Here is a 22,991-nt window from a genome sequence, read left to right as displayed (position 1 = left end):
TACACTGGAGTTAATGTGTAAATGTCTGAAACACGTGATTCAGATGGAGCCCCCGGCTGAACATTCCCTATAATAAGGCAGATGGAGACACTGTCGTCTATGATCCAGCAGTGTCCATATTTTTAAGTGTGCATAAAAGTGCGGTCGGCCACAGTTTTGTGCAACTCTGAAAAGAAGGACACTGCTGAACTGAGGCCAGACAGAATCCAGAGTATCTCTGCTGCCTCATTAGAGTGAATGAATCCCTCAGGGGTTTCATATGAATCACATCATTTAGAGATTCAAATGGAAACCCCAATGTAAGTGCTCGGCGTAGAGCGCCAGATAAATATGATACAAAATGTTATGTAAAATGTTCATATTAATAGTTTCAACTCAATACACAAAGAAAGCAAGTCCCCACTGAGGTGCTTCATCTATCAACAAAACTATCGGGCGCTACGTTACTGGTAACACAAAGTCTCTGGAAAAGCAAATTGTCTCACCCCAAAAGAGACCCAATCAATTCTGCACTCTCAAATATAAATGTCCCCCCTCCCGCTTAATTTACGGGGTGTGTGTTTCCAGAAGCATGAGCTGAACACAATGTATGGTCACTAAAATGCATTTAGCACTACAATGTATGGGCACTATTCCATACTGGGCACTACAATGGCAGATTTGCAATTTTCACTCAACAACATCCAAATTGCTGCTTGTTTCTGGAAAACACCCATCAAGAAAAAATGATCACTACACCTTTAGATAAATTCCCAAAGGGGTGTCATTTCCAAAATGGGTTCACTTGAGTGGGATTTCAGCACTTCTAGCACTTAGGGGCTCTGTTTATCAAATCTGCAAACTATTCTGGGATACTATTCTGTGCTCCAGGAGTCAAATTGCACTTCCCTCCCAAGTTGGCAGTGTGGCTAAGCAGTACTGTACAGACACATATGGGGTATTGCCACGTTCAGTAGAAATTGTGTGACTGATTTTGGTGCAATTATTACCTATTTCCCAGTGCGAAAATGTAAAATCTGGCTAAAATAATTTTTTTGTGGTAAAAATATAATTACCATATATACTCGAGTATAAGCCGAGCCTAATTTTGCCACAAAAAACTGGGAAAACTTAATGACTCGATTATAAGCCTAGGGTGGAAAATGCAGCAGCTACCGGTAAATGTCAAAAATAAAAATAGATACCAATAAAAGTAAAATTAATTGAGACATCAGTAGGTTAAGTGTTTTTGAATATCCATATTGAATCAGGAGCCCCATATAATGCTCCATAAAGTTTATGATGGGCCCCTTAAGATGCTCCATATTAAAATATGCCTCATATAATGCTGCACAAATGTTAATTATGACCCCATAATATGCTCCATACAGACATTTGCCCCATATAATGCTGCACAAATGCTGACTATGGCCCCATAAGATGCTCCATAGAGACATTTGCCCCATATAATGCTGCACAAATGCTGATTATGGCCCCATAAGATGCTCCATACAGACATTTGCCCCATATAATGCTGCACAAATGCTGATTATGGCCACATAAGATGCTCCATAGAGATATTTGCCCCATATAATGCTGCAAAAATGTTGATTATGGCCCCATAAGATGCTCCATAGACTATTATGCCCCATATGCTGTTGCTGCGATAAAAAAAATGACATACTCACCTCTCGTCGCTCAGGCCCCAAAACTTGTTATAGTCACTTTTCCCCATTCCACCGCCGGGCACCGCTGTGTCTTCCCGTCCTCCGCACTGACGCTCAGGCAGAGGGCGCGCACTAACCATGTCCCCTGACGAATCCACCGCTGCGTGGTGACACGCGTTGGGCATCTGCTCTCTTTGTGCCTGGTTTTGCTTATATGGGGTACCATGTATAACATTTTGGGCTATGGTATTGGCTGGTGTATCAGTTAGTGTATTGTGTGTATGGGTCCGGTTTATTGAGATGGACGCATGCTAATATTACTACTCTGTCTACTATGTATTTACAATCTTAAAAGTGTTGGGGGACCATTCGCTCTCTAGATGTGTGCACACTTTATGGTTAATAAGTGTATCTGTTCATATCAATACCGTATTTTGGTGCAATTCAGCACTATATTTGCATTACCTGCTAGAGGGGTCCCAACTGCTATATCACCTTATGGGTAACAGGGACCCAGTTGCTGTATTGGTGACTACTAGGTTTTTGGTCGACAGAAGTTTGTTAGACTTAATCTGTTTACACTGGTCTCCATTTCAGAGCCTATAGATCTATTGTACTAGGCTCCTATATAATTTGTGCGCCATATTTTGCTATTGTTGCTGCTATACACTTTTTTTGCACACTATGAGTATGCTGTCCATATAGAAGCCCTTGATATCCCAAACTATTTTCCCCATTTGTTTAGCATGGCCTTATTACAGGCTTTGTGTATCTAAATGTTTTAATTGATTTTAAATGTTCATGTCCTGTGTGATATTGTAATAAAGTTGTGTTGTTTTGATCTAATCCTAGCGCTCTGGTGATCCCCATTTTGTATGGCCTATACTGTGTCTTGTTTCTTAGCACTAACCATATCATCGCGCCCTCTGACCTGAGCGTCACAGGCTGATGACAAGGAAGACGGCGCCCAGTGGTGGAACGAGGAGAGGTGAACATCTCCGTGCTCACCCTCCCCATTATACTCACCTGCTCCCGGCACAGTCCCTGCTTCTTCCTCACAGATGGTCTCTGGGCGCTGACAGCTTCTTCCAGCGTTGAGAGGTTACCGGTACCGCTCATTACAGTAATGAATATGCGGCTCCACCCCTATGGGAGTGGAGTCACATCCATATTCATTACTGTAATGAGCGCTACCATGTGACCGCTCAAAGCTGGAAGAGCTGCCACGCCCGGAGACCATTGGAGATGCAGGTGCAGCGCCCCAGAGTCCTGGTCATTGCAGTACTGTGGCTCCGCCACTATGGGGAGCTATGGTGCGTCTGATGGCACTGAAGGAGTTCATCTGACCAGGTATCACAGACACCAATACATTTCACAGCTGGGCCTCCGGGGGGAGCTAAGGGTTCTATTCATTAGGCCACTCCCCACCATAGTGGGTAAACTGGGGGTCAGGCAGGAAGTTAGATGAGAAAGCTGACTGGGTTGTAACCAGGCAACACCTTGTGGCAGAGGGTGTTGTGGGGGAAGATACAGTAGGGTCTCTGTCAGGGGTGGGATCCTGACAGAGGCTTGGCAACTTGAACGAACGTAACGGGACCGCGCCTGCTCCGGGTAGCGGCGGTGCCCAAGGAAGGACTAGAAGCGAGATAGATTGTGCTGAGTCAGAAACGAGATCACGCAAAAGGAGAAATACCAGTAGGGGTCGTGCTGTAAGACCGGAGCAACACCCTACTGAGGCGCACTACCGGTGGCCGGAACGCCGAGGGAGTATTATAACATTCAGCTTCAAGCAATACTCTAAACAGCGGCAGGACAGTCAGTCTAAGGCGGGCTGTCTAACTTAAATCACCTATGCAGTCTTGGGGGGCAACTTGTGGAGAGGGGCGACTCTAGGGTCCCGGAAGAGCTCCGAGCCTACCCGTCATACGGGTGCCGTCCCAACCAGAACAACAGGGAGGGACGGAGGATTAGAAGAACATCATTTAATCGAGTTGTGAGGGAACTTAAGAAACAGACACAACGGTTGTGGGGACTTTCCGTAAGCACAGCAGGGAAGGACCACAACACATAGCGCTAGAAGGAAGGCACCGATTTCCACCTGTGAGGAGAACTCCGGAGGTGCCATTGGACCGGCCGGACTTGCGCAGCCTGGTGAACCGTATTCCGGACTGAGGACCCAGAGATCTTCAGTAAAGAGGTAAAGAGACTGCAACCTGGTGTCCTCGTTATTTACCACGACCTGCACCCCACTACTGCACCGCACCACTACAGCCTCACCCCCATCTACATCATCCACTCCTAGTGATCCCCTGTGCGCCCCACGGCAGGGTCACGGACCGGGGCCTAGCCGCCGTGACAACCCCAGAGCAGAGACTCAGAGGCCCGGTACCGAGTACCCCTCGGCCCTGCGGCAGTGGGGGCGCTACACAGGGACCTCGCCAAGAGCAGCTGAGTATGTCACAGCCGCCGCTCCCCCTCCCTGCCGACCCCCCAGGGACAATGACTTAAGTATAAGCCGGGAGGGGCACTTTCAGCCTAAAAAAATGGGCTGAAAATCTTGGCTTATACTCGATATGAAGTTTTGTTACACACCTGTGGTGTTGATATGATCACGGCACCCTTAGATGAATTCATTGAGAGGTTTCATTTGTAAAATGTGGTCACTTCATACGGTTCTGCTGTTCTAGCACCTCAGGAGCTCTTCTCATGTGACATGGCACCCACAAATCATAATAGCAATATCTGCACTGTAATATGTCGCTCCTTCCCTTCTGAGCTTTGTATTGTGCCTCAAAAGTAGTTTTTGACCACATACAGGATATTGGTGTACAGATTTGGAGAATATGAGTAACAAATTGTACCACTCATTTTTTCCTTTTATCCCTTTTGAAAATTAAAAACTTGGGGCCAAAACATCATTTTAGTGGAAAAATGGTAATTTTCATTTAACCCCTTTCTGACCTCAGATGGGATAGTACGTCCGAGGTCAGAAGCCCCTCTTTGATGCGGGCTCCGGTGGAGAGCCCGCATCAAAGCCGGGACATGTCAGCTGTTTTGAACAGCTGACATGTGCCCGTAATAGGCGCGGGCAGAATCGCGATCTGCCCGCACCTATTAACTAGTTAAATGCCGCTGTCAAACGCAGACAGCGGCATTTAACCTGCTCTTCCGGCCGGGCGGCCGGAAATGAGCGCATCGCCGACCCCCGTCACATGATCGGAGGTCGGCGATGCTTCTCCTTTGTAACCATAGAGGTCCTTGAGACCTCTATGGTTACAGATCCCCGACAGCTGTGAGCGCCACCCTGTGGTCGGCGCTCACAGCACACCTGATTTTCTGCTGCATAGCAGCGATCAAGTTGTGCCAGCTTCTAGCCTCTAAAAAAATGTGAAAAAAATAAAAAAAATAAAAAAAATATAAAAGTTTAAATCACCCCCCTTTAGCCCCATTCAAAATAAATCAGTAAAAAAAAAATCAAATCTACACATATTTGGTATCGCCGCGTTCAGAATCGCCCAATCTATCAATAAAAAAAGCATTAACCTGATCGCTAAACAGCGTAGCGATAAAAAAATTCGAAACGCCAGAATTACGTTTTTTTGGTCGCCACGACATTGAATTAAAATGCAATAACGGGCGATCAAAAGAACGTATCTGCACCAAAATGGTATCATTAAAAATGCCAGCTCGGCACGCAAAAAATAAGCCCTCACCTGACCCCAGATCATAAAAAATGGAGACGCTACGGATATCGGAAAATGGCGCAATGTTTTTTGTTTTTGTTTTTTTTAGCAAAGTTTTGAATTTTTTTTCACCACTTAGATAAAAGAGAACCTAGTCATGTTAGGTGTCTATGAACTCGTAATGACCTGGAGAATCATAGTGGCAGGTCAGTTTTAGCATTTAGTGAGCCTAGCAAAAAAGCCAAACAAAAAACAAGTGTGGGATTGCACTTTTGTTTGCAATTTCACTGCACTTGGAATTTTTTTCCCATTTTCAAGTACACGACATGGTAAAACCAATGATGTCGTTCAAAAGTACAACTCGTCCCGCAAAAAATAAGCCCTCACATAGCCATATGGACGGAGAAATAAAAAAGTTATGGCTCTGGGAAGGAGGGGAGCGAAAAACGAACACGGAAAAACGGAAAATCCCAAGGTCATGAAGGGGTTAATCAGCCCAATTTTATACAATTCTGTGAATCACCTGAAGGTTAAAAAAGCTCACTACACCTCTACATAATTTTCTCGAAAGGTGTAGTTTCCAAAATGGGGTCTCTTGCGTGGAGTTTCCACTGGTTATGCACACCAAGGGCTATGCAAACGAGACATGGCATCCTCTATCTATTCCAGCCAATTTTGTTCAGCAAGAGTCAAATAATGCTCCTTCCCTTCCAAGTCCAGCCATGTGACTAAACAGTAGTTTCCCCACCACATTTGGGATATTGGTGTATTCAGGAGAAATTGCACAACAAATTGTATGGCCTTTTTTTCTCCTGCTACCCTTGTAAAAATAAAACATTTTGAGCTAAAGTAACATTTTTGTGCTAAAAATATAGTTTTCTATTTTCACAACTCAATGTTATAAATTTCAGTGAAGCACTTGTGGGTTCAGGGTGCTCACCTCACCTTTACATAAATTCCTTGAGGCATTTAGTTTCTCTAAAAGGGTTGCTTCTGGGGGTTTCCACTGGTTAGCCACACCAGGGACTCTGCATATGTGACATGGCATCGGATATTTATTCCAGCCAGTTTTGCACTCCAAAAGTCAAAAGCTACTCCTTCCCTCCCGAGCCCTGCTGTGTGCCCAGACAGTAGTTTTTCACCACATATGGGGTATTGGCGTACTCAAAAGAAGGTTCACAACAAACTGCACAGTGCATTTTCTCCTGTTACCCTTGTGAAAATGAAAAATTTGGGGCTAAAGCAACATTTTTATGAGAAAAATCTTAATTTTCAGATTTTCCTTCCACAATGCTTTAAGTTCTGGGATAATAAACTTCTTCTTGAATGTGGTTTTGAGCACTTTAATTGATTGAGTTTTTAAAACAGTGTCACTTCTGGGAATTTTCTGGCATATAGGCCTGTCATGTTCTCAATGGCAAGAGAACATAGCATCAGCATATATAGGAACTAACTCTTGGAAGATGGGAACTGAGCTGACCATGAACTAAACCTAACGCACAACTAGCAGTGGCCGGGTAGCATGCCTACGTTGATTCTAGATGCCCAGCACCAGCCGGAGGACTAAATAATGCTAGCAGAGGAAAATATTAGTCCTAGCTCACCTCTAGAGAAATACCCCGAAAGGAGACAGAGGCCCCCCACATGTATTGGCGGTGAATTAAGATGAAATTACAAACGTAGTATGAAAATAGGTTTAGCAAATTTGAGGTCCACTTACTACATAGCAGAAGACAGAAAGGACACTTTCATGGTCAGCTGAAAACCCTATCAAAACACCATCCAGGAATTACTTTAAAACTCTGGCATTAACTCATAACACCAGAGTGGCAATTCCTGTTCACAAGAGCTTTCCAGACACAGTAACGAAACTTCAGCTGTGAACTGGAACAAAAATGCAAAAACAAACATGGACAAGAGTCCAACTTATCTAGTAGTTGTCTAGGAGCAGGAACAAGCACAGAGAGGCTTCTGATAACATTGTTGACCGGCAAGCAACTAACAGAGCAGCAAGGTTATATAGCGACTCCCACATCTTGATGGGAACAGGTGAACAGAGAAGATGACAACACCAGTTCAATTCCACCAGTAGCCACCGGGGGAGCCCAGAATCCAAATTCACAACAGTACCCCCCCCTCAAGGAGGGGGCACCGAACCCTCACCAGAACCACCAGGGCGATCAGGATGGGCCCTATGAAAGGCACGAACCAGATCAGAGGCATGAACATCAGATGCATTCACCCAAGAATTATCCTCCTGGCCGTATCCCTTCCACTTGACCAGATACTGGAGTCTCTGTCTGGAAACACGAGAGTCCAAGATCTTCTCCACAACGTACTCCAACTCACCCTCAACCAACACCGGAGCAGGAGGCCCAACGGAAGGCACAACCGGTACCTCATACCTGCGCAATAATGACCGATGAAAAACGTTATGAATAGAAAAGGATGCAGGGAGGTCCAAACGGAAGGAAACAGGGTTAAGAATCTCCAATATCTTATACGGGCCGATGAACCGAGGCTTAAACTTAGGAGAAGAGACCCTCATAGGGACAAAACGAGAAGACAACCACACCAAATCCCCAACACAAAGCCGAGGACCAACACGACGGTGGCGGTTGGCAAAAAGCTGAGTCTTCTCCTGGGACAACCTCAAATTGTCCACCACCTGTCCCCAGATCTGATGCAATCTCTCCACCACAGCATCCACTCCAGGACAATCCGAAGTTTCCACCTGACCAGAGGAAAATCGAGGATGAAACCCCGAATTACAGAAAAACGGGGACACCAAAGTGGCAGAACTGGCCCGATTATTGAGAGCGAACTCCGCCAATGGCAAAAAAGCAACCCAATCATCCTGGTCAGCAGACACAAAACACCTCAGATATGTCTCCAGGGTCTGATTAGTCCGCTCGGTCTGGCCATTAGTCTGAGGATGGAAAGCGGATGAAAAAGACAAATCTATGCCCATCCTAGCACAGAATGCCCGCCAAAATCTAGACACGAATTGGGTCCCTCTGTCAGAAATGATATTCTCAGGAATACCATGCAAATGAACAACATTTTGAAAAAACAGAGGAACCAACTCGGAAGAAGAAGGCAACTTGGGCAGAGGAACCAAATGGACCATCTTAGAGAAACGGTCACACACCACCCAGATGACAGACATCTTCTGAGAAACAGGCAGATCTGAAATAAAATCCATCGAGATGTGCGTCCAAGGCCTCTTAGGAATAGGCAAGGGCAACAATAATCCACTAGCCCGAGAGCAACAAGGCTTGGCCCGAGCACAAACGTCACAAGACTGCACAAAGCCTCGCACATCTCGTGACAGGGAAGGCCACCAGAAGGACCTTGCCACCAAATCCCTGGTTCCAAAAATGCCAGGATGACCTGCCAACGCAGAAGAATGAACCTCAGAGATGACTCTACTGGTCCAATCATCAGGAACAAACAGTTTATCAGGTGGGCAACGATCCGGTCTATCCGCCTGAAACTCCTGCAAGGCCCGCCGCAGGTCTGGAGAAACGGCTGACAATACCACTCCATCCTTAAGGATACCTGTGGGCTCAGAGTTACCAGGCGAGTCAGGCTCAAAACTCCTAGAAAGGGCATCCGCCTTAACATTCTTAGAACCCGGTAGGTATGACACCACAAAATTAAACCGAGAGAAAAATAATGACCAGCGCGCCTGTCTAGGATTCAGGCGCCTGGCGGTCTCAAGATAAATCAAGTTTTTGTGGTCAGTCAATACCACCACCTGATGTCTGGCCCCCTCAAGCCAATGGCGCCACTCCTCAAAAGCCCACTTCATGGCCAAAAGCTCCCGATTCCCAACATCATAATTCCGCTCAGCGGGCGAAAATTTACGGGAAAAGAAGGCACAAGGCCTCATCACGGAGCAGTCAGAACTTTTCTGCGACAACACTGCCCCAGCTCCGATCTCAGAAGCGTCGACCTCAACCTGAAAAGGTAGAGCAACATCAGGCTGACGCAACACAGGGGCAGAGGAAAAACGGCGCTTAAGCTCCCGAAAGGCCTCCACAGCGTCAGGGGACCAATCAGCAACATCAGCACCCTTCTTAGTCAAATCGGTCAATGGTTTAGCAATATCCGAAAAACCAGCAATAAATCGACGATAAAAGTTAGCAAAGCCCAAAAATTTCTGAAGACTCTTAAGAGAAGAGGGCTGCGTCCAATCACAAATAGCTTGAACCTTGACAGGATCCATTTCAATGGAAGAGGGAGAAAAAATATATCCCAAAAAGGAAATCCTCTGTACCCCAAAAACACACTTAGAACCCTTCACACACAAAGAATTAGACCGCAAAACCTGGAAAACCCTCCTGACTTGCTGGACATGAGAGTCCCAGTCATCCGAAAAAATCAGAATATCATCCAGATACACAATCATAAATTTATCCAAATAATCGCGAAAAATATCATGCATAAAGGACTGGAAAACTGACGGAGCATTTGAAAGACCAAAAGGCATCACTAAATACTCAAAGTGGCCCTCGGGCGTATTAAATGCGGTTTTCCACTCATCCCCCTGCCTGATACGCACCAAATTATACGCCCCACGAAGGTCAATCTTAGAGAACCACTTGGCCCCCTTTATGCGAGCAAACAAATCAGTCAGCAACGGCAATGGGTATTGATATTTTACAGTGATTTTATTCAAAAGCCGATAATCGATACATGGTCTCAAAGAGCCGTCTTTTTTTGACACAAAGAAAAAACCGGCTCCTAAGGGAGATGACGATGGACGAATATGTCCCTTTTCCAAGGACTCCTTTATATATTCTCGCATAGCAGCATGTTCAGGCACAGACAGATTAAATAAACGACCCTTTGGGTATTTACTACCCGGGATTAAATCTATGGCACAATCGCACTCTCGGTGCGGAGGTAATGAACCAAGCTTGGATTCTTCAAAGACGTCACGATAGTCAGACAGGAACTCAGGAATTTCAGAGGGAATAGATGATGAAATGGAAACCATAGGTACATCCCCATGAGCCCCCTTACATCCCCAGCTCAATACAGACATAGCTTTCCAGTCGAGGACTGGGTTGTGAGATTGCAGCCAAGGCAATCCTAGCACCAAATCATCATGTAGATTATGCAGCACCAGAAAGCGAATAATCTCCTGGTGATCCGGATTAATACGCATAGTTACTTGGGTCCAGTATTGTGGTTTATTATTAGCCAATGGGGTGGAGTCAATCCCCTTCAGAGGAATAAGAGTCTCCAAAGGCTCTAAATCATACCCACAGCGTTTAGCAAAGGACCAATCCATAAGACTCAAAGCGGCGCCAGAGTCGACATAGGCGTCCGTAGTAATAGATGACAAAGAGCAAATCAGGGTCACAGATAGAATAAACTTAGACGGTAAGGTGCAAATGGAAACAGATTTATCAAGCTTTTTAGTGCGCTTAGAGCATGCTGATATAACATGAGTAGAATCACCACAATAGAAACACAACCCATTTTTCCGTCTAAAATTCTGCCGCTCGCTTCGGGACAGAATTCTATCACACTGCATACTCTCTGGCGACTTCTCAGTGGACACCGCCAGATGGTGCACTGGTTTGCGCTCCCGCAAACGCCTATCGATCTGAATAGCCATTGTCATGGACTCATTCAGACCCGCAGGCACAGGGAACCCCACCATAACATCCTTAATGGCATCAGAGAGACCCTCTCTGAAAGTCGCCGCCAGGGCGCACTCATTCCACTGAGTAAGCACAGACCATTTACGGAATCTTTGACAGTAAATTTCCGCTTCATCTTGCCCCTGAGATAGGGACATCAAAGTTTTTTCTGCCTGAAGCTCCAAATGAGGTTCGTCATAAAGCAACCCCAAGGCCAGAAAAAACGCATCCACATTGAGCAACGCAGGATCCCCTGGTGTCAATGAAAAAGCCCAGTCTTGAGGGTCGCCCCGGAGCAAGGAAATCACAATCCTGACCTGCTGTGCAGGGTCTCCGGCAGAGCGAAATTTCAGGGACAAAAATAATTTGCAATTATTTCGAAAATTCTGAAACCCAGATCTATTCCCCGAGAAAAATTCCGGCAAAGGAATTCTCGGCTCAGATACAGGTGCATGACAAACAAAGTCTTGCAAATTTTGTACCTTCGTGGCGAGATTATTCAAACCTGCAGTCACACTCTGAAGATCCATTACAAACAGGTGGACACAGAGCCATTCAAAGATTAGAAGGAGAAAAAAAAAAAAAAAAAAAATTCTCAGCAGACTTCTTGTTTCTCTTCTTTCTCAGCCAAGGATTTTAACCCTTTAGTGGGCCGGTCAAACTGTCATGTTCTCAATGGCAAGAGAACATAGCATCAGCATATATAGGAACTAACTCTTGGAAGATGGGAACTGAGCTGACCATGAACTAAACCTAACGCACAACTAGCAGTGGCCGGGTAGCATGCCTACGTTGATTCTAGATGCCCAGCACCAGCCGGAGGACTAAATAATGCTAGCAGAGGAAAATATTAGTCCTAGCTCACCTCTAGAGAAATACCCCGAAAGGAGACAGAGGCCCCCCACATGTATTGGCGGTGAATTAAGATGAAATTACAAACGTAGTATGAAAATAGGTTTAGCAAATTTGAGGTCCACTTACTACATAGCAGAAGACAGAAAGGACACTTTCATGGTCAGCTGAAAACCCTATCAAAACACCATCCAGGAATTACTTTAAAACTCTGGCATTAACTCATAACACCAGAGTGGCAATACCTGTTCACAAGAGCTTTCCAGACACAGTAACGAAACTTCAGCTGTGAACTGGAACAAAAATGCAAAAACAAACATGGACAAGAGTCCAACTTATCTAGTAGTTGTCTAGGAGCAGGAACAAGCACAGAGAGGCTTCTGATAACATTGTTGACCGGCAAGCAACTAACAGAGCAGCAAGGTTATATAGCGACTCCCACATCTTGATGGGAACAGGTGAACAGAGAAGATGACAACACCAGTTCAATTCCACCAGTAGCCACCGGGGGAGCCCAGAATCCAAATTCACAACATAGGCCCCTCAAAGTCACGTCAAATGTGATGTGGTCCCTAAAAAAATGGTTTTTAAAATTTTGTTGGAAAAATGAGAAATTGCTGATAAACTTTTAACACTTCTAATTTTGTGACTAAAAAAATAATAATTTTGTTAAAAAAATGTTGATGCAAAGTAGATATGTGGTAAATGTTATTCATTAACTCTTTTTTGTGATATATCTATCTGGTTTAAGGGCATACAAATTAAAAGTCTGAAAATTGTGAAGTACAATGTGTCACAAGAAACACACTCAGAATCACTGGGATACATTGCAGCATTCCCGAGTTATTACCTGATAAAGTAACTCGTCAGAAATGGAAAATTTGGCCTGGTCAGGAAGATGAAAACAGATCATTGTGATCATTGGCACACTATAACACATTTCAAGGTGAGAGGTTATGATAACCTCTCACCTTGAAATGTGTTATATTGTGCCAATGATCAGAGCAATCTCTAATGTTTGCCAACATGCTGAGCCGTAATTATCATGAATTATTAAAAGCTCAATCTAAACTCACCCAAAGAAAAAATCAGATCTGATTATGACATACAACAACCAATGGAAGGAAGTACATATGATTCTAGGCACTAATTGGAACATTTTACTAATCAAAATCAGCCTCTTGCTTTATCTCAACTCACCCTCATCTGGTAGCCAGATGTGCACAACTTGAATTTTGATAGATTACCATTCAAATAGCCAATTTATACATTGAACCACAGCTTTTGAAAAGGGCAGTAGCTTTTAGTGTTTTAATAAATCCACTATTTGTCATATTTTCGAGACTCTGGTGGTGATGTCAATTTTACAATGTCGGATTACTTGGTGCTTCTTCTGTATACTCTGTGTTTCAATATATTTTTCATAATGTTTGCAATTATGTACTCTGAAATTGCTGTCATGTGTAATATCAACATTCTTTCTTCTATGTAAGAATTTCTACATGCGCTATTTCACACATTGAATTTTTTGAGATTCATAAAGGGCACATGCGCTATTTCCCATAATTGTGTGTGTTTGACAGCTATATTTGCTCATGGTAGCTTCGTACTTCCTGAAGCTGGCTGTATTATCTTCACAAATGCGCAGTTTCTATTTTCTGACACTGAATGCAGTTTCCATTTCTGCATGCGATGTTCAGACAGAAGCTCTGAACTTAATACCCTGTCTAGTGTTGTGCTTGCTCTGGAACTCTACTATGCTAACCGCACACGTGTAGGAACCAGATGCTAAGCCAAAGGCTAATTGCCCCCACTGACACTAGCTGCCTGCCTACGTGTACAGTCCAAAGCTAGACAGACATGTAATACTTGCAGACAGAGTGGTAGAGACTCCACTCACATAGCCATACATAAAATTATACTAGTGCACCTGGGCCAATCTGGAGCTGCCACATCACCAGAGCTGGAGACAAGCGATCACCAATAGGAAGACGCCACGTCACAGACATGCTCAGTAGGGTGATTTCTGGACTTAGACTCCAGAGCATCCGGTCGCCGCTGTCTATCGCTGGTTATCATAGACTTGGCTGGAGAGCCAGCAGTAACCAAGCGAACAGCACGAGCCTGAGCAATATGCTGGGACTGACATCTATGCTCAGCAGCCCCCGAAGCTGAATGGGAGACAGCAGTGGCAGATAAGGCTTGGAATCTACCCCGTGCAGCGGGAAAATCCTGGCACCTAACAATTTGTCAGCAGAATTGTGCACAGTAAGGGTACCGTCACACAGTGCAATTTTGATCGCTACAACGGCACGATTCGTGACGTTCCAGCGATGCATTTACGATATCGCTGTGTCTGACACGCTACTGCGATCCGGATCCCCGCTGAGAATCGTACGTCGTAGCAGATCGTTTGAAACTTTCTTTCGTCGTCTAGTGTCCCGCTGTGGCGGCATGATTGCATTGTGTGACACAGGTTGTATACGATGTGCGCACAGTAACCAACGGCTTCTACATCGCAAATACGTCATGAAATTATCGCTCCAGCGCCGTGTATTGCAACGTGTGACCGCAGTATACGACGCTGGAGCGATACTTATACGACGCTGCAACGTCACGAATCGTGCCGTCGTAGCGATGAAAATGGCACTGTGTGACGGTACCCTTACCTACACACAATGTCAGGTTGGCGTTGTTATACTGATTACAATGATATCTTGGTTGATAAAATCTGCCTTATGGTTGTTCTTTAATCTTTATTTTCAGTTCTGTGTTATTGAGATTCTCGTACCCTAAGGCGGGTTTGGTGTATGTGGTGCTCTGATTAGATATTCATAATGCAGCCTGTTGACAGGTCACTGATCAATGAGTGACCTATCCCCTAGCTTGCATAATCTGTATATACTTAAAAAAAATCTCTTCTTCAGGCAGGTGCCAGCTGTGGCACCTTCTCTGCAGCAAAATCACATGTTTTGTGTGGCAATAATACATTTTTTTCTGGTTATTCAGCTACAGGAAAAAAAGTCAATTTGAAAATGACGCCTGCCACGACTGTGCAGCAGCTGCTGTCGGTGTCTGCTGCTGTGATCTGAAAGCTGCTACTGCACATGCGCCAGTGGCGCCAACTTACTGGAGAATTAAAAAAAAATTCCTCCTCCAAGATGGCTCCGACCGCTCCTGCGCAGTAGCAGCTCAGAGATGGCTTCAGACCCCTCCTCCAGGTCCATCTTAGGGCACAAGCATTAACTACAAACTGAAAATAAAGATTAAAGAGCAACCACAAGATGGATTTCATCAACCGAGATATCATTGTAATCAGTATAACAACGTCAATCTGACACTGTGTGTAGGTAAGGCTTCTTTCACACTTCCATCGGTCGTCCTGCGTCAGAGTGCAGTGAACCGACGTATCAACGGACATTGCAAATTAAGAGGAAAACGTGTGCAACTCCTCCAGTGTTATGACGGATGCGTCGCATGAGTCCCGGGCTGAATTTCAAATATAAATTTCTGGAGAGAGAGAGAGAGACTTTTCCTCTGGTTGGAATCTGCTTCCTGGCATGCTCAGATGTAAAAACTGCATCCGTCATTGGATTCCTGCGTTTCACAGTGTGCGCAGGATCCAATGTCCATAGGCTCACATTCTGTGCAATGACGTATGTATGCCGCGGGAGGCGTCAGGGAACGTTTTTCCACTGCAGACAAAAAACGTTCCTTTGAACGTTTTTTCCAAATGATAGTCCGTCAAATTCCGCAGGATCCAGTGCACGACGGATGAAACGTGTGGCCACTAATACGTCGCTAAACCAAGTCTATGAGAAAATGCAGGATCCTGCAAATTTTTTTGCAGGATCCTGATTTCTCAAAAAACTACGTATCTCGACGGGGCTACAAAGACGGAAGTGTGAAAGAGGTCTTACTGTGCACAATCCTGCTGACAGGTTCCCGTTAAATATGGCTAGTGATGTCTTTCCATGTGCACTTAAGGCTACTTTCACACTAGCGTCGGACGACGAAATGGAGGCAGCGGATGCTGTTTTCAACGCATCTGCTGCCCCATTGTGAGGTGCGGGGAGGTGGGGGCGGAGTTCCGGCCGCGCATGCGCGGTCGGAAAAGACGGGCACGATGCACCAAAAAACGTTACAAGCAACGGTTGCGACGTGTGGCAATGCGTCGCACTGCGTCGCTAATGCAAGTCAATGGAGAAAAAAAGCATCCTGCAAGCACTTTTGCAGATGCGTTTTTTCTACAAAATGACGCATAGCGACGTGCAGTGCACGACGCTAGTGTGAAAGTAGCCTTAGCAACACACACAAGGCATTCCTTGACACATATAGATGACCTATTTTTACACTATATTTACATACGTATTGTAATAATGCTAGTCACTTGCGAGCAAGATTAGGTGTCACAGGAACCGTTTCTATTTAAAAGTTTGTCTGGTTTATTTCAGCCCTTATTAACCACACCACAGGAAAACTCAAATACAGCCCTAGTCCGGCACAAAGTGAGACATAAAGTAAAAAGTACACACAATAATGTGGGTTTGCCCGCTTGAGTTAGAGTCTAACTTCTTAGTCCTTTAGCCAATGCACACAATCCTTGAGGTCTGCACACCTCCATACACAAAGCAATGTGTGGGACAAATGTTAGGATTTGTTTCAGCTTTGTGGTATTGTGCTTTGGGGTAGTGTGTTGCCACCTGCAGGTCATTTTTCCTTACTGCAGTTTTATGAAAATTAATGTTTAAAATGTATTTTGTGATCACATCATGGATGTGTGGTTTGTTTGGCTATTTTCTTGCTGAAGGGGGCAAGTTTACCTTTCAAATGGTGTATCATTTGTGTGTGTGGGTGTAGTATGAACGGAGATACAAAGGAATCACTGAAAAAGAGTGTTTTGAAATAATATAGAAGGATAAGGCAACATATCCTTCAGGTATTTGTAACAAATCCACATAATGAGAAGGGAGATTTTTGCCCACTTTGATTTCAAGGCTAATTTTGTTTAAAAGTAATATAGCAGATATTATGTGTTTTAATAATTCAAATCAAATAGTGATATGTATTCATATTTTTACTTTTTGGCTTAGATTTTGTTTCTATTTTCTGTACATGGTTATGTGGGAAACATTTAGAGATAATCCTTAAAGCAGCCACATGGATCATAGGCAGCTATAGCCAGGATCCTTCTATGTGACAACTTCTAGACATGCTTTCATGTGGGTAATTATAGTTGTGCCTTAAGGAGGAGGAGGTGAGCTATAACCATCACCTACCGTGACTGGTGAGCTTTTGTGTTTGTTTCATGTATATGTTTCCTTTTATTTTAATTCTGTTTGTTATGACAACAGGATTACTGATGTATAATTATCTGTCCAAAACAGGAAGTATCATTGCAATTTTTAGCGTCATTTTAACAATATGTCATTACAAGATGACACATTCCCATTATTACCACAGTAACAATTTTTAGGTCTGATTTATTGAAGTATCTGCATACATTTTAATGTATTACCTTGATGCAACTAACTTACCTTTGATCATAATGATATAATATATTATGTCTTAGTTATTTCAGAGTCGTTATTTTTTTTTAAGCTTCCTTCATCATGTGTTAAATGCCAAGATTAAACAACTGATAATTAGGTCGTCATTTATCATGTGAAGCACAAGGAAAACTGCATCATAACGCCATTTGCCATGTGGAACTGTGCACATGAATAAGAAAAAGAAAGAAATTTCCCTTTAGCTTTTAGATGTCAGTTCCTTTGAGAAACATTACTAGAAGATTTAAAGATCCTTCCAAATCTGAAGGAAATTACAGACCAGATGTTAATAAGATGTGTGTTTCGGAATATCTCATTAGTCCGATGTGGTATTCCAGGTGGAACACAAAACTGACACAAATTGAGGTAATTAGATGCATACTAAATACAGATATAATATTAAGGGAGAGACAACATGGGAATTGTACATGATTTTTCTCCAAACACAGATCACAAGATGCAAGATAAGTGTGCCAGAAAAAAAATCTACATATTACTGTATGTAAAGTCCCACATCCATCTAGTCTCTGCATCTCTAGCAAGGGAAAGGATGAACTTCTCTTTACTACTCTATTCATTAAAAACATAAGAAGAAAAAATAAACACAAATAATAAAAAAGGTCAAATATTTGTTTTATAATATTATTTACACAAAGAAGCAAGAAAATTTAGTATTTGGTCAGTATTATATATCAGTATTTGCAAGCCAAAACCAGGATAGGAATAATCAGAGGAAAAGTATAATAGAAACACGTCTCCACTTTTTCATCCTCTCCTGGTTTTGGCTTACAAATACAGAGGAAAAACAATCACCAAATACTCAAAGTATGCACATGGCTGGGGGATAAGAACTACAAGCTAAAAAGTAAAGCAAGAAGGTCATAAAAAGGGAGTTTTTATAAGTTTTAGGCATAAGCAGTGTGCAAAGCAATTATTTGGCATCCACTTGAGTAACAAAAGACTATGGGAATGGGTCTATGGGTTAGATATATAGATCAGAACATATTCAAATCATGCAGCTGCGGTGACACAAACATAATCTAGATGCACGGCAAAGATACTCGTAGAATGCCTGAGCATGCTCGGAAATCTCGAGTTATGAGCACACTCGCTCATCACTACTCAGAAACCATCCACAAAGTCATGACACAAGGTCTTCCGTGATTGGCTGTGGAAGTCACATGGTCATGTCCATATAAATAGAGGACATCTTGATTTTCTGTCGCCATTTTCTCAGTGTAAAAGCTCAGAAAGGCAGATCCTGAAGCTGCTGAAAGTGAACTTGCCAGTTAGCTAGATAGGATCCTGTCCTGTGTGAAATCGACCTTCCAGCATCTAACTAGATTGTTCTACAACTTTGTTGCAGTCTCTGGAGGCCTCATTTGCTGATCAAAATCATTTGGGCAAAAACTGTGATGCAATGAGGAATCAGGAAGCCATATTTCCTCTTGAAAATCGTTAGGCCTAATATTGAGATTAGGGCAGGAGGCCCTATTTGCTAATCCAAATCATTTGGGATATAACTGTGTTGCGGTGAGGAATCAGGAGGCCTCTGTCATGATCCAGGTCAGAGTTTGCTTCTTGCTTTTCTTTCCCCGGCCTGGTTATGGTGGGGTTAACCTTTCCTGCCTCTCTTTGGTTCATGGGTGGCTATTTATTGGTGTCACTCCTGGTAGCATTTGTCAGTGATAGTTCCAGTCCCTGGCTTGACCAGCTGACCCGTATACCCTCGTGATCCTTCTGCCTCTCATTACCCGGATTTGTGCCTGGCTGGTTCCCTATCCCTGACTTAGTGTGTGTTTGGTGGTTTCCTACAGTGTATGACTCGGCTTGAATTCTGAACCCTGCCTCCTGCATTCCGTCTCTGTTACTACGTTTTCCATCTGGCTTTGATTCTTTGGCTCGTACCCCGACTACGTCTTCTGTCTCGAGTTTTGGATCCCGCACTCCCGTCTGGTTCTGATTTCTGGCTTGTCTATGACCACATGCATTGCTGTGACTTCTGGTACTTCATCTTCCTGTTTGTTGCTGACCAGCCTGTCTGACTACTCTGCCGCCTCCTAGTTGCGCTCCTCACTTTGCACTGTGGTGCTACACGGTGAGTGCTACCTTTTTCTCCATACCTGTGCCCCCCGGTGGAGGTTGCGTGCAACTGCCTTGTAGTTGCATTACAGACACATTTTCTCGTAAAAATTATTATGCCTAATATAGCAGTTCAGCCAAGAAGCCCAATTTGCTAATTGAAATAATTTGGGATAACACTGTGTTGCAGTGAGGAATCAGAAGGCCACATTTCCTTTTAAAATCATTAGGCCTAATATTGGGGTTCAGCCAGGAGGCCCTATTTGCTAATCCAAATAGTTTTGGATAAAACTGTGATGTAGTGAGAAATCAGGAGGCCCCATTTGCTCATGAAAATCATTAGTTATAAGAGTGTTGATCAGGCACACTAAGAAAATAAATAGTGATTGTTCATTTAGTGACAGGTGACTGACAAGAGCGGGACTAAGCTTGTGAAACATCTGATTACAAGAGGGGAAGTTTACATATAACATGAGTGGGATAAATCAAGGGTGTGGTGAAAGGAGAAATAGGCTTGGTGTTCCACGTGTACGTGAGTTTGGTGCAGAGGGGTAGCTAGGGTTTTGGTTCGGGGGGGCGAAACTTCTGAGTGGGCCCCTAACCAGGTAAACTTCATTACAACTGGGTGATGCACCCTAATAATGGAGGAGAACCTCAGCAGATGACAGCGTTGTTACTGAAGATAATCTCTATACAAAGACCAACATGGATATTACCGCCATATGGTCAGCCCTACAGAACATATAAGAGATCACAGGCAGCACAGTTACAGATAATGACTTACCGATGACATTCTTTCTGATGGAGTCGTCACTTTTCATGTCTTTTCCATCTGGCCCAAGCCGACATGACAACTTCTTCCAGCCACGACTCGTTTGCAGAGATTACAACAAAGACACGTTTCACTTCTCACATTCCAGCCATCACCATCTATTCCCAACCTGCTCAAACTCCTCATCCTGCTGATACCCCAGTGCTGAGCCACTGCTGCCGTATATGACCCTATTACTGCACCTGCTGTGTGGTTCTCTGTGCCCTCTAAATTCTAAAGCACCCCTCTATAATATAGTAATGCCGGGTTCAAGTGCCCTAGAAAACAGTGCCCACATTTTGCCCCTAGAAAGTAATAATGCCCTCTGTGTGCCCCTTTGATAATCACAGTAACCTGAGTTCCCCTATAAGAATAAGTGCCCACTTTACATTTAATAATGTCCCAAGTCTCCCCCCTGTACAGCTCCCCTATTTACAGCATGATTCTCTGTTATACACAGTATAATTTCCCCTCACTGTATAGTACCACCCACACAGTATACTGACCCCTTAGTAGCCTCCAAACTGTTTGATGGCTCCAACACTGAATGATGGCCCCCTCACTGTAATCCCAACACTGTACGATGGCCCCTTCACTGTAATCTCCACACTGTATGATGCCCCCTAGATAGCCTCCATATAGTGTAATACACCAGATAATCCTAAATGTAGTATAATGCACTCCCCATAAGCCTCCGTATAGTATAATGCACTCCCCATAAGCCTCCATATAGTACAATGCACTCCCCATAGGCCTACTCTATATTGTAAAATGTACCCCCCATGGCAGACTTTATAACACAAGGCAGCCCCCATAGGCAGACCTTGTAGTATAAAGCAGCACCCCAAAGGCAGACCCTGTAGTATAAGGCAGCACCCTCATAGGCAGACCCTGTAGTATAAGGCAGCACCCCCATAGGCAGACCCTGTAGTATAAGGCAGCACCCCCATATGAAGAACCTGTAGTATAAGGCAACACCCCACAGGCATACCCTGTAATATAAGGCAGCACCCCATAGGCAGACACTGTAGTATAAGGCAGCACGCCTATAGGCAAATCATGTAAGATAAGGCAGCACCCAACAGGCAGACCCTGTAGTATAACACAGCATCCCCATAGGCAGACCCTGTAGTATAAGACAGCACCCCCATTGAAGACCCTGTAATATAAGGCAGCACCTCATAGGCAGACCCTGTAGTATAAGACAGCACCCCCATAGGCAGACCCTGTAATATAAGGAAGCACCCCATAGGCAGACCCTGTAGTATAAGACAGAACCCCCATCGGCAGACCCTGTAGCCCCCATAAAAAAGAAATAAATACTCACCTCTCTTCTTCCTGGTTCCTCTGCAGCTCTGAGTGCCCGCTCATCTCCTGACAGAGGGCGCCGGTTAGTGACGTCATTGCTCCTGCTGTCAGTGTTGGCATCGGTGACATCAGACGCTGACAGGGGGATGATGGGAGAAGGAGTGTAGCTCTCCTTCTCCCATCAATGCGATCAGATATATTGGCTAAATGTTGGTACAGCTGACATTGCGATGATGGGCAGGGGGCCCACTGCTGGCAATGGGGTCTCCCGCCTGCTCAGGGGCCCCACAGCAGCCGGGCGGCAGAGCAGGGAGATTGATTCTCCCTGCTCTGCCGCACAATGTAACTGTATCGGCATGCGCGTGTGCCGATACAGCTACAGTAGCATAGCTCCAGGTGGGCCCCCTCAGAGTGCAGGGCCCTGGGTGACCGCCCCCTCTTCCCCCCGTTAGCTACGCTACTGGTTAGGTGTTAATGTTAATGTAAGGGTACTGTCACACAGTACCATCTTGATCGCTACGACGGTACGATTCGTGACGTTCTAGCGATATCGTTACGATATCGCAGTGTCTGACACGCAGCAGCGATCAGGGATCCTGCTGAGAATCGTACGTCGTAGCAGATCGTGTGGAACTTTCTTTCGTCGCTTGATCACCCGCTGACATCGCTGGATCGTTGTGTGTGACAGCGATCCAGCGATGTGTTCGCTTGTAACCAGGGTAAACATCGGGTAACTAAGCGCAGGGCCGCGCTTAGTAACCCGATGTTTACCGTGGTTACCAGCGTAAACGTAAAAAAACAAACAGTACATACTTACATTCCGGTGTCTGTCCTCCAGCGTCTCAGCTTCTCTCCACTGTGTGAGCGTCTGCCAGCCGGAAAGCGAGCACAGCGGTGACGTCTGACGTCACCGCTGTGCTTGCCGGCTATGGCGCTTACACAGTGGAGAGAAGCAGAACGCCGGGGACAGACACCGGAATGTAAGTATGTACTGTTTGTTTTTTTATTACTTTTACGCTGGTAACCACTGTAAACATCGGGTTACTAAGCGCGGCCCTGCGCTTAGTTACCCGATGTTTACCCTGGTTACCGGGGACCGGCATCGCTCCAGCGCCGTGATTGCAACGTGTGACCGCAGTCTACGACGCTGGAGCGATATTCATACGATCGCTGCGACGTCACGGATCGTGCCGTCGTAGCGATCAAAATGGTACTGTGTGACAGTACCCTAAGCTTAACTAAACAAACACTGTCTCGTCCTATTCAAAGGCCACTGAAAACATCTGTTACTAGATGGGCTACTCCACTCCCTTTCTTTGGCAGCTGCAAAGCAGTATGCCTTGTAGATGAGGGCCAAAAGAGCATGTGCTCCAGTGGATGATAAGCACTTTATCCAGTGGCCT

The sequence above is a fragment of the Ranitomeya variabilis genome, chromosome 1 (genome assembly GCF_051348905.1).
Source record: "Ranitomeya variabilis isolate aRanVar5 chromosome 1, aRanVar5.hap1, whole genome shotgun sequence".
Lineage (NCBI taxonomy): Eukaryota > Metazoa > Chordata > Amphibia > Anura > Dendrobatidae > Ranitomeya > Ranitomeya variabilis.
Note: the sequence above shows the minus strand (reverse complement) of the source record.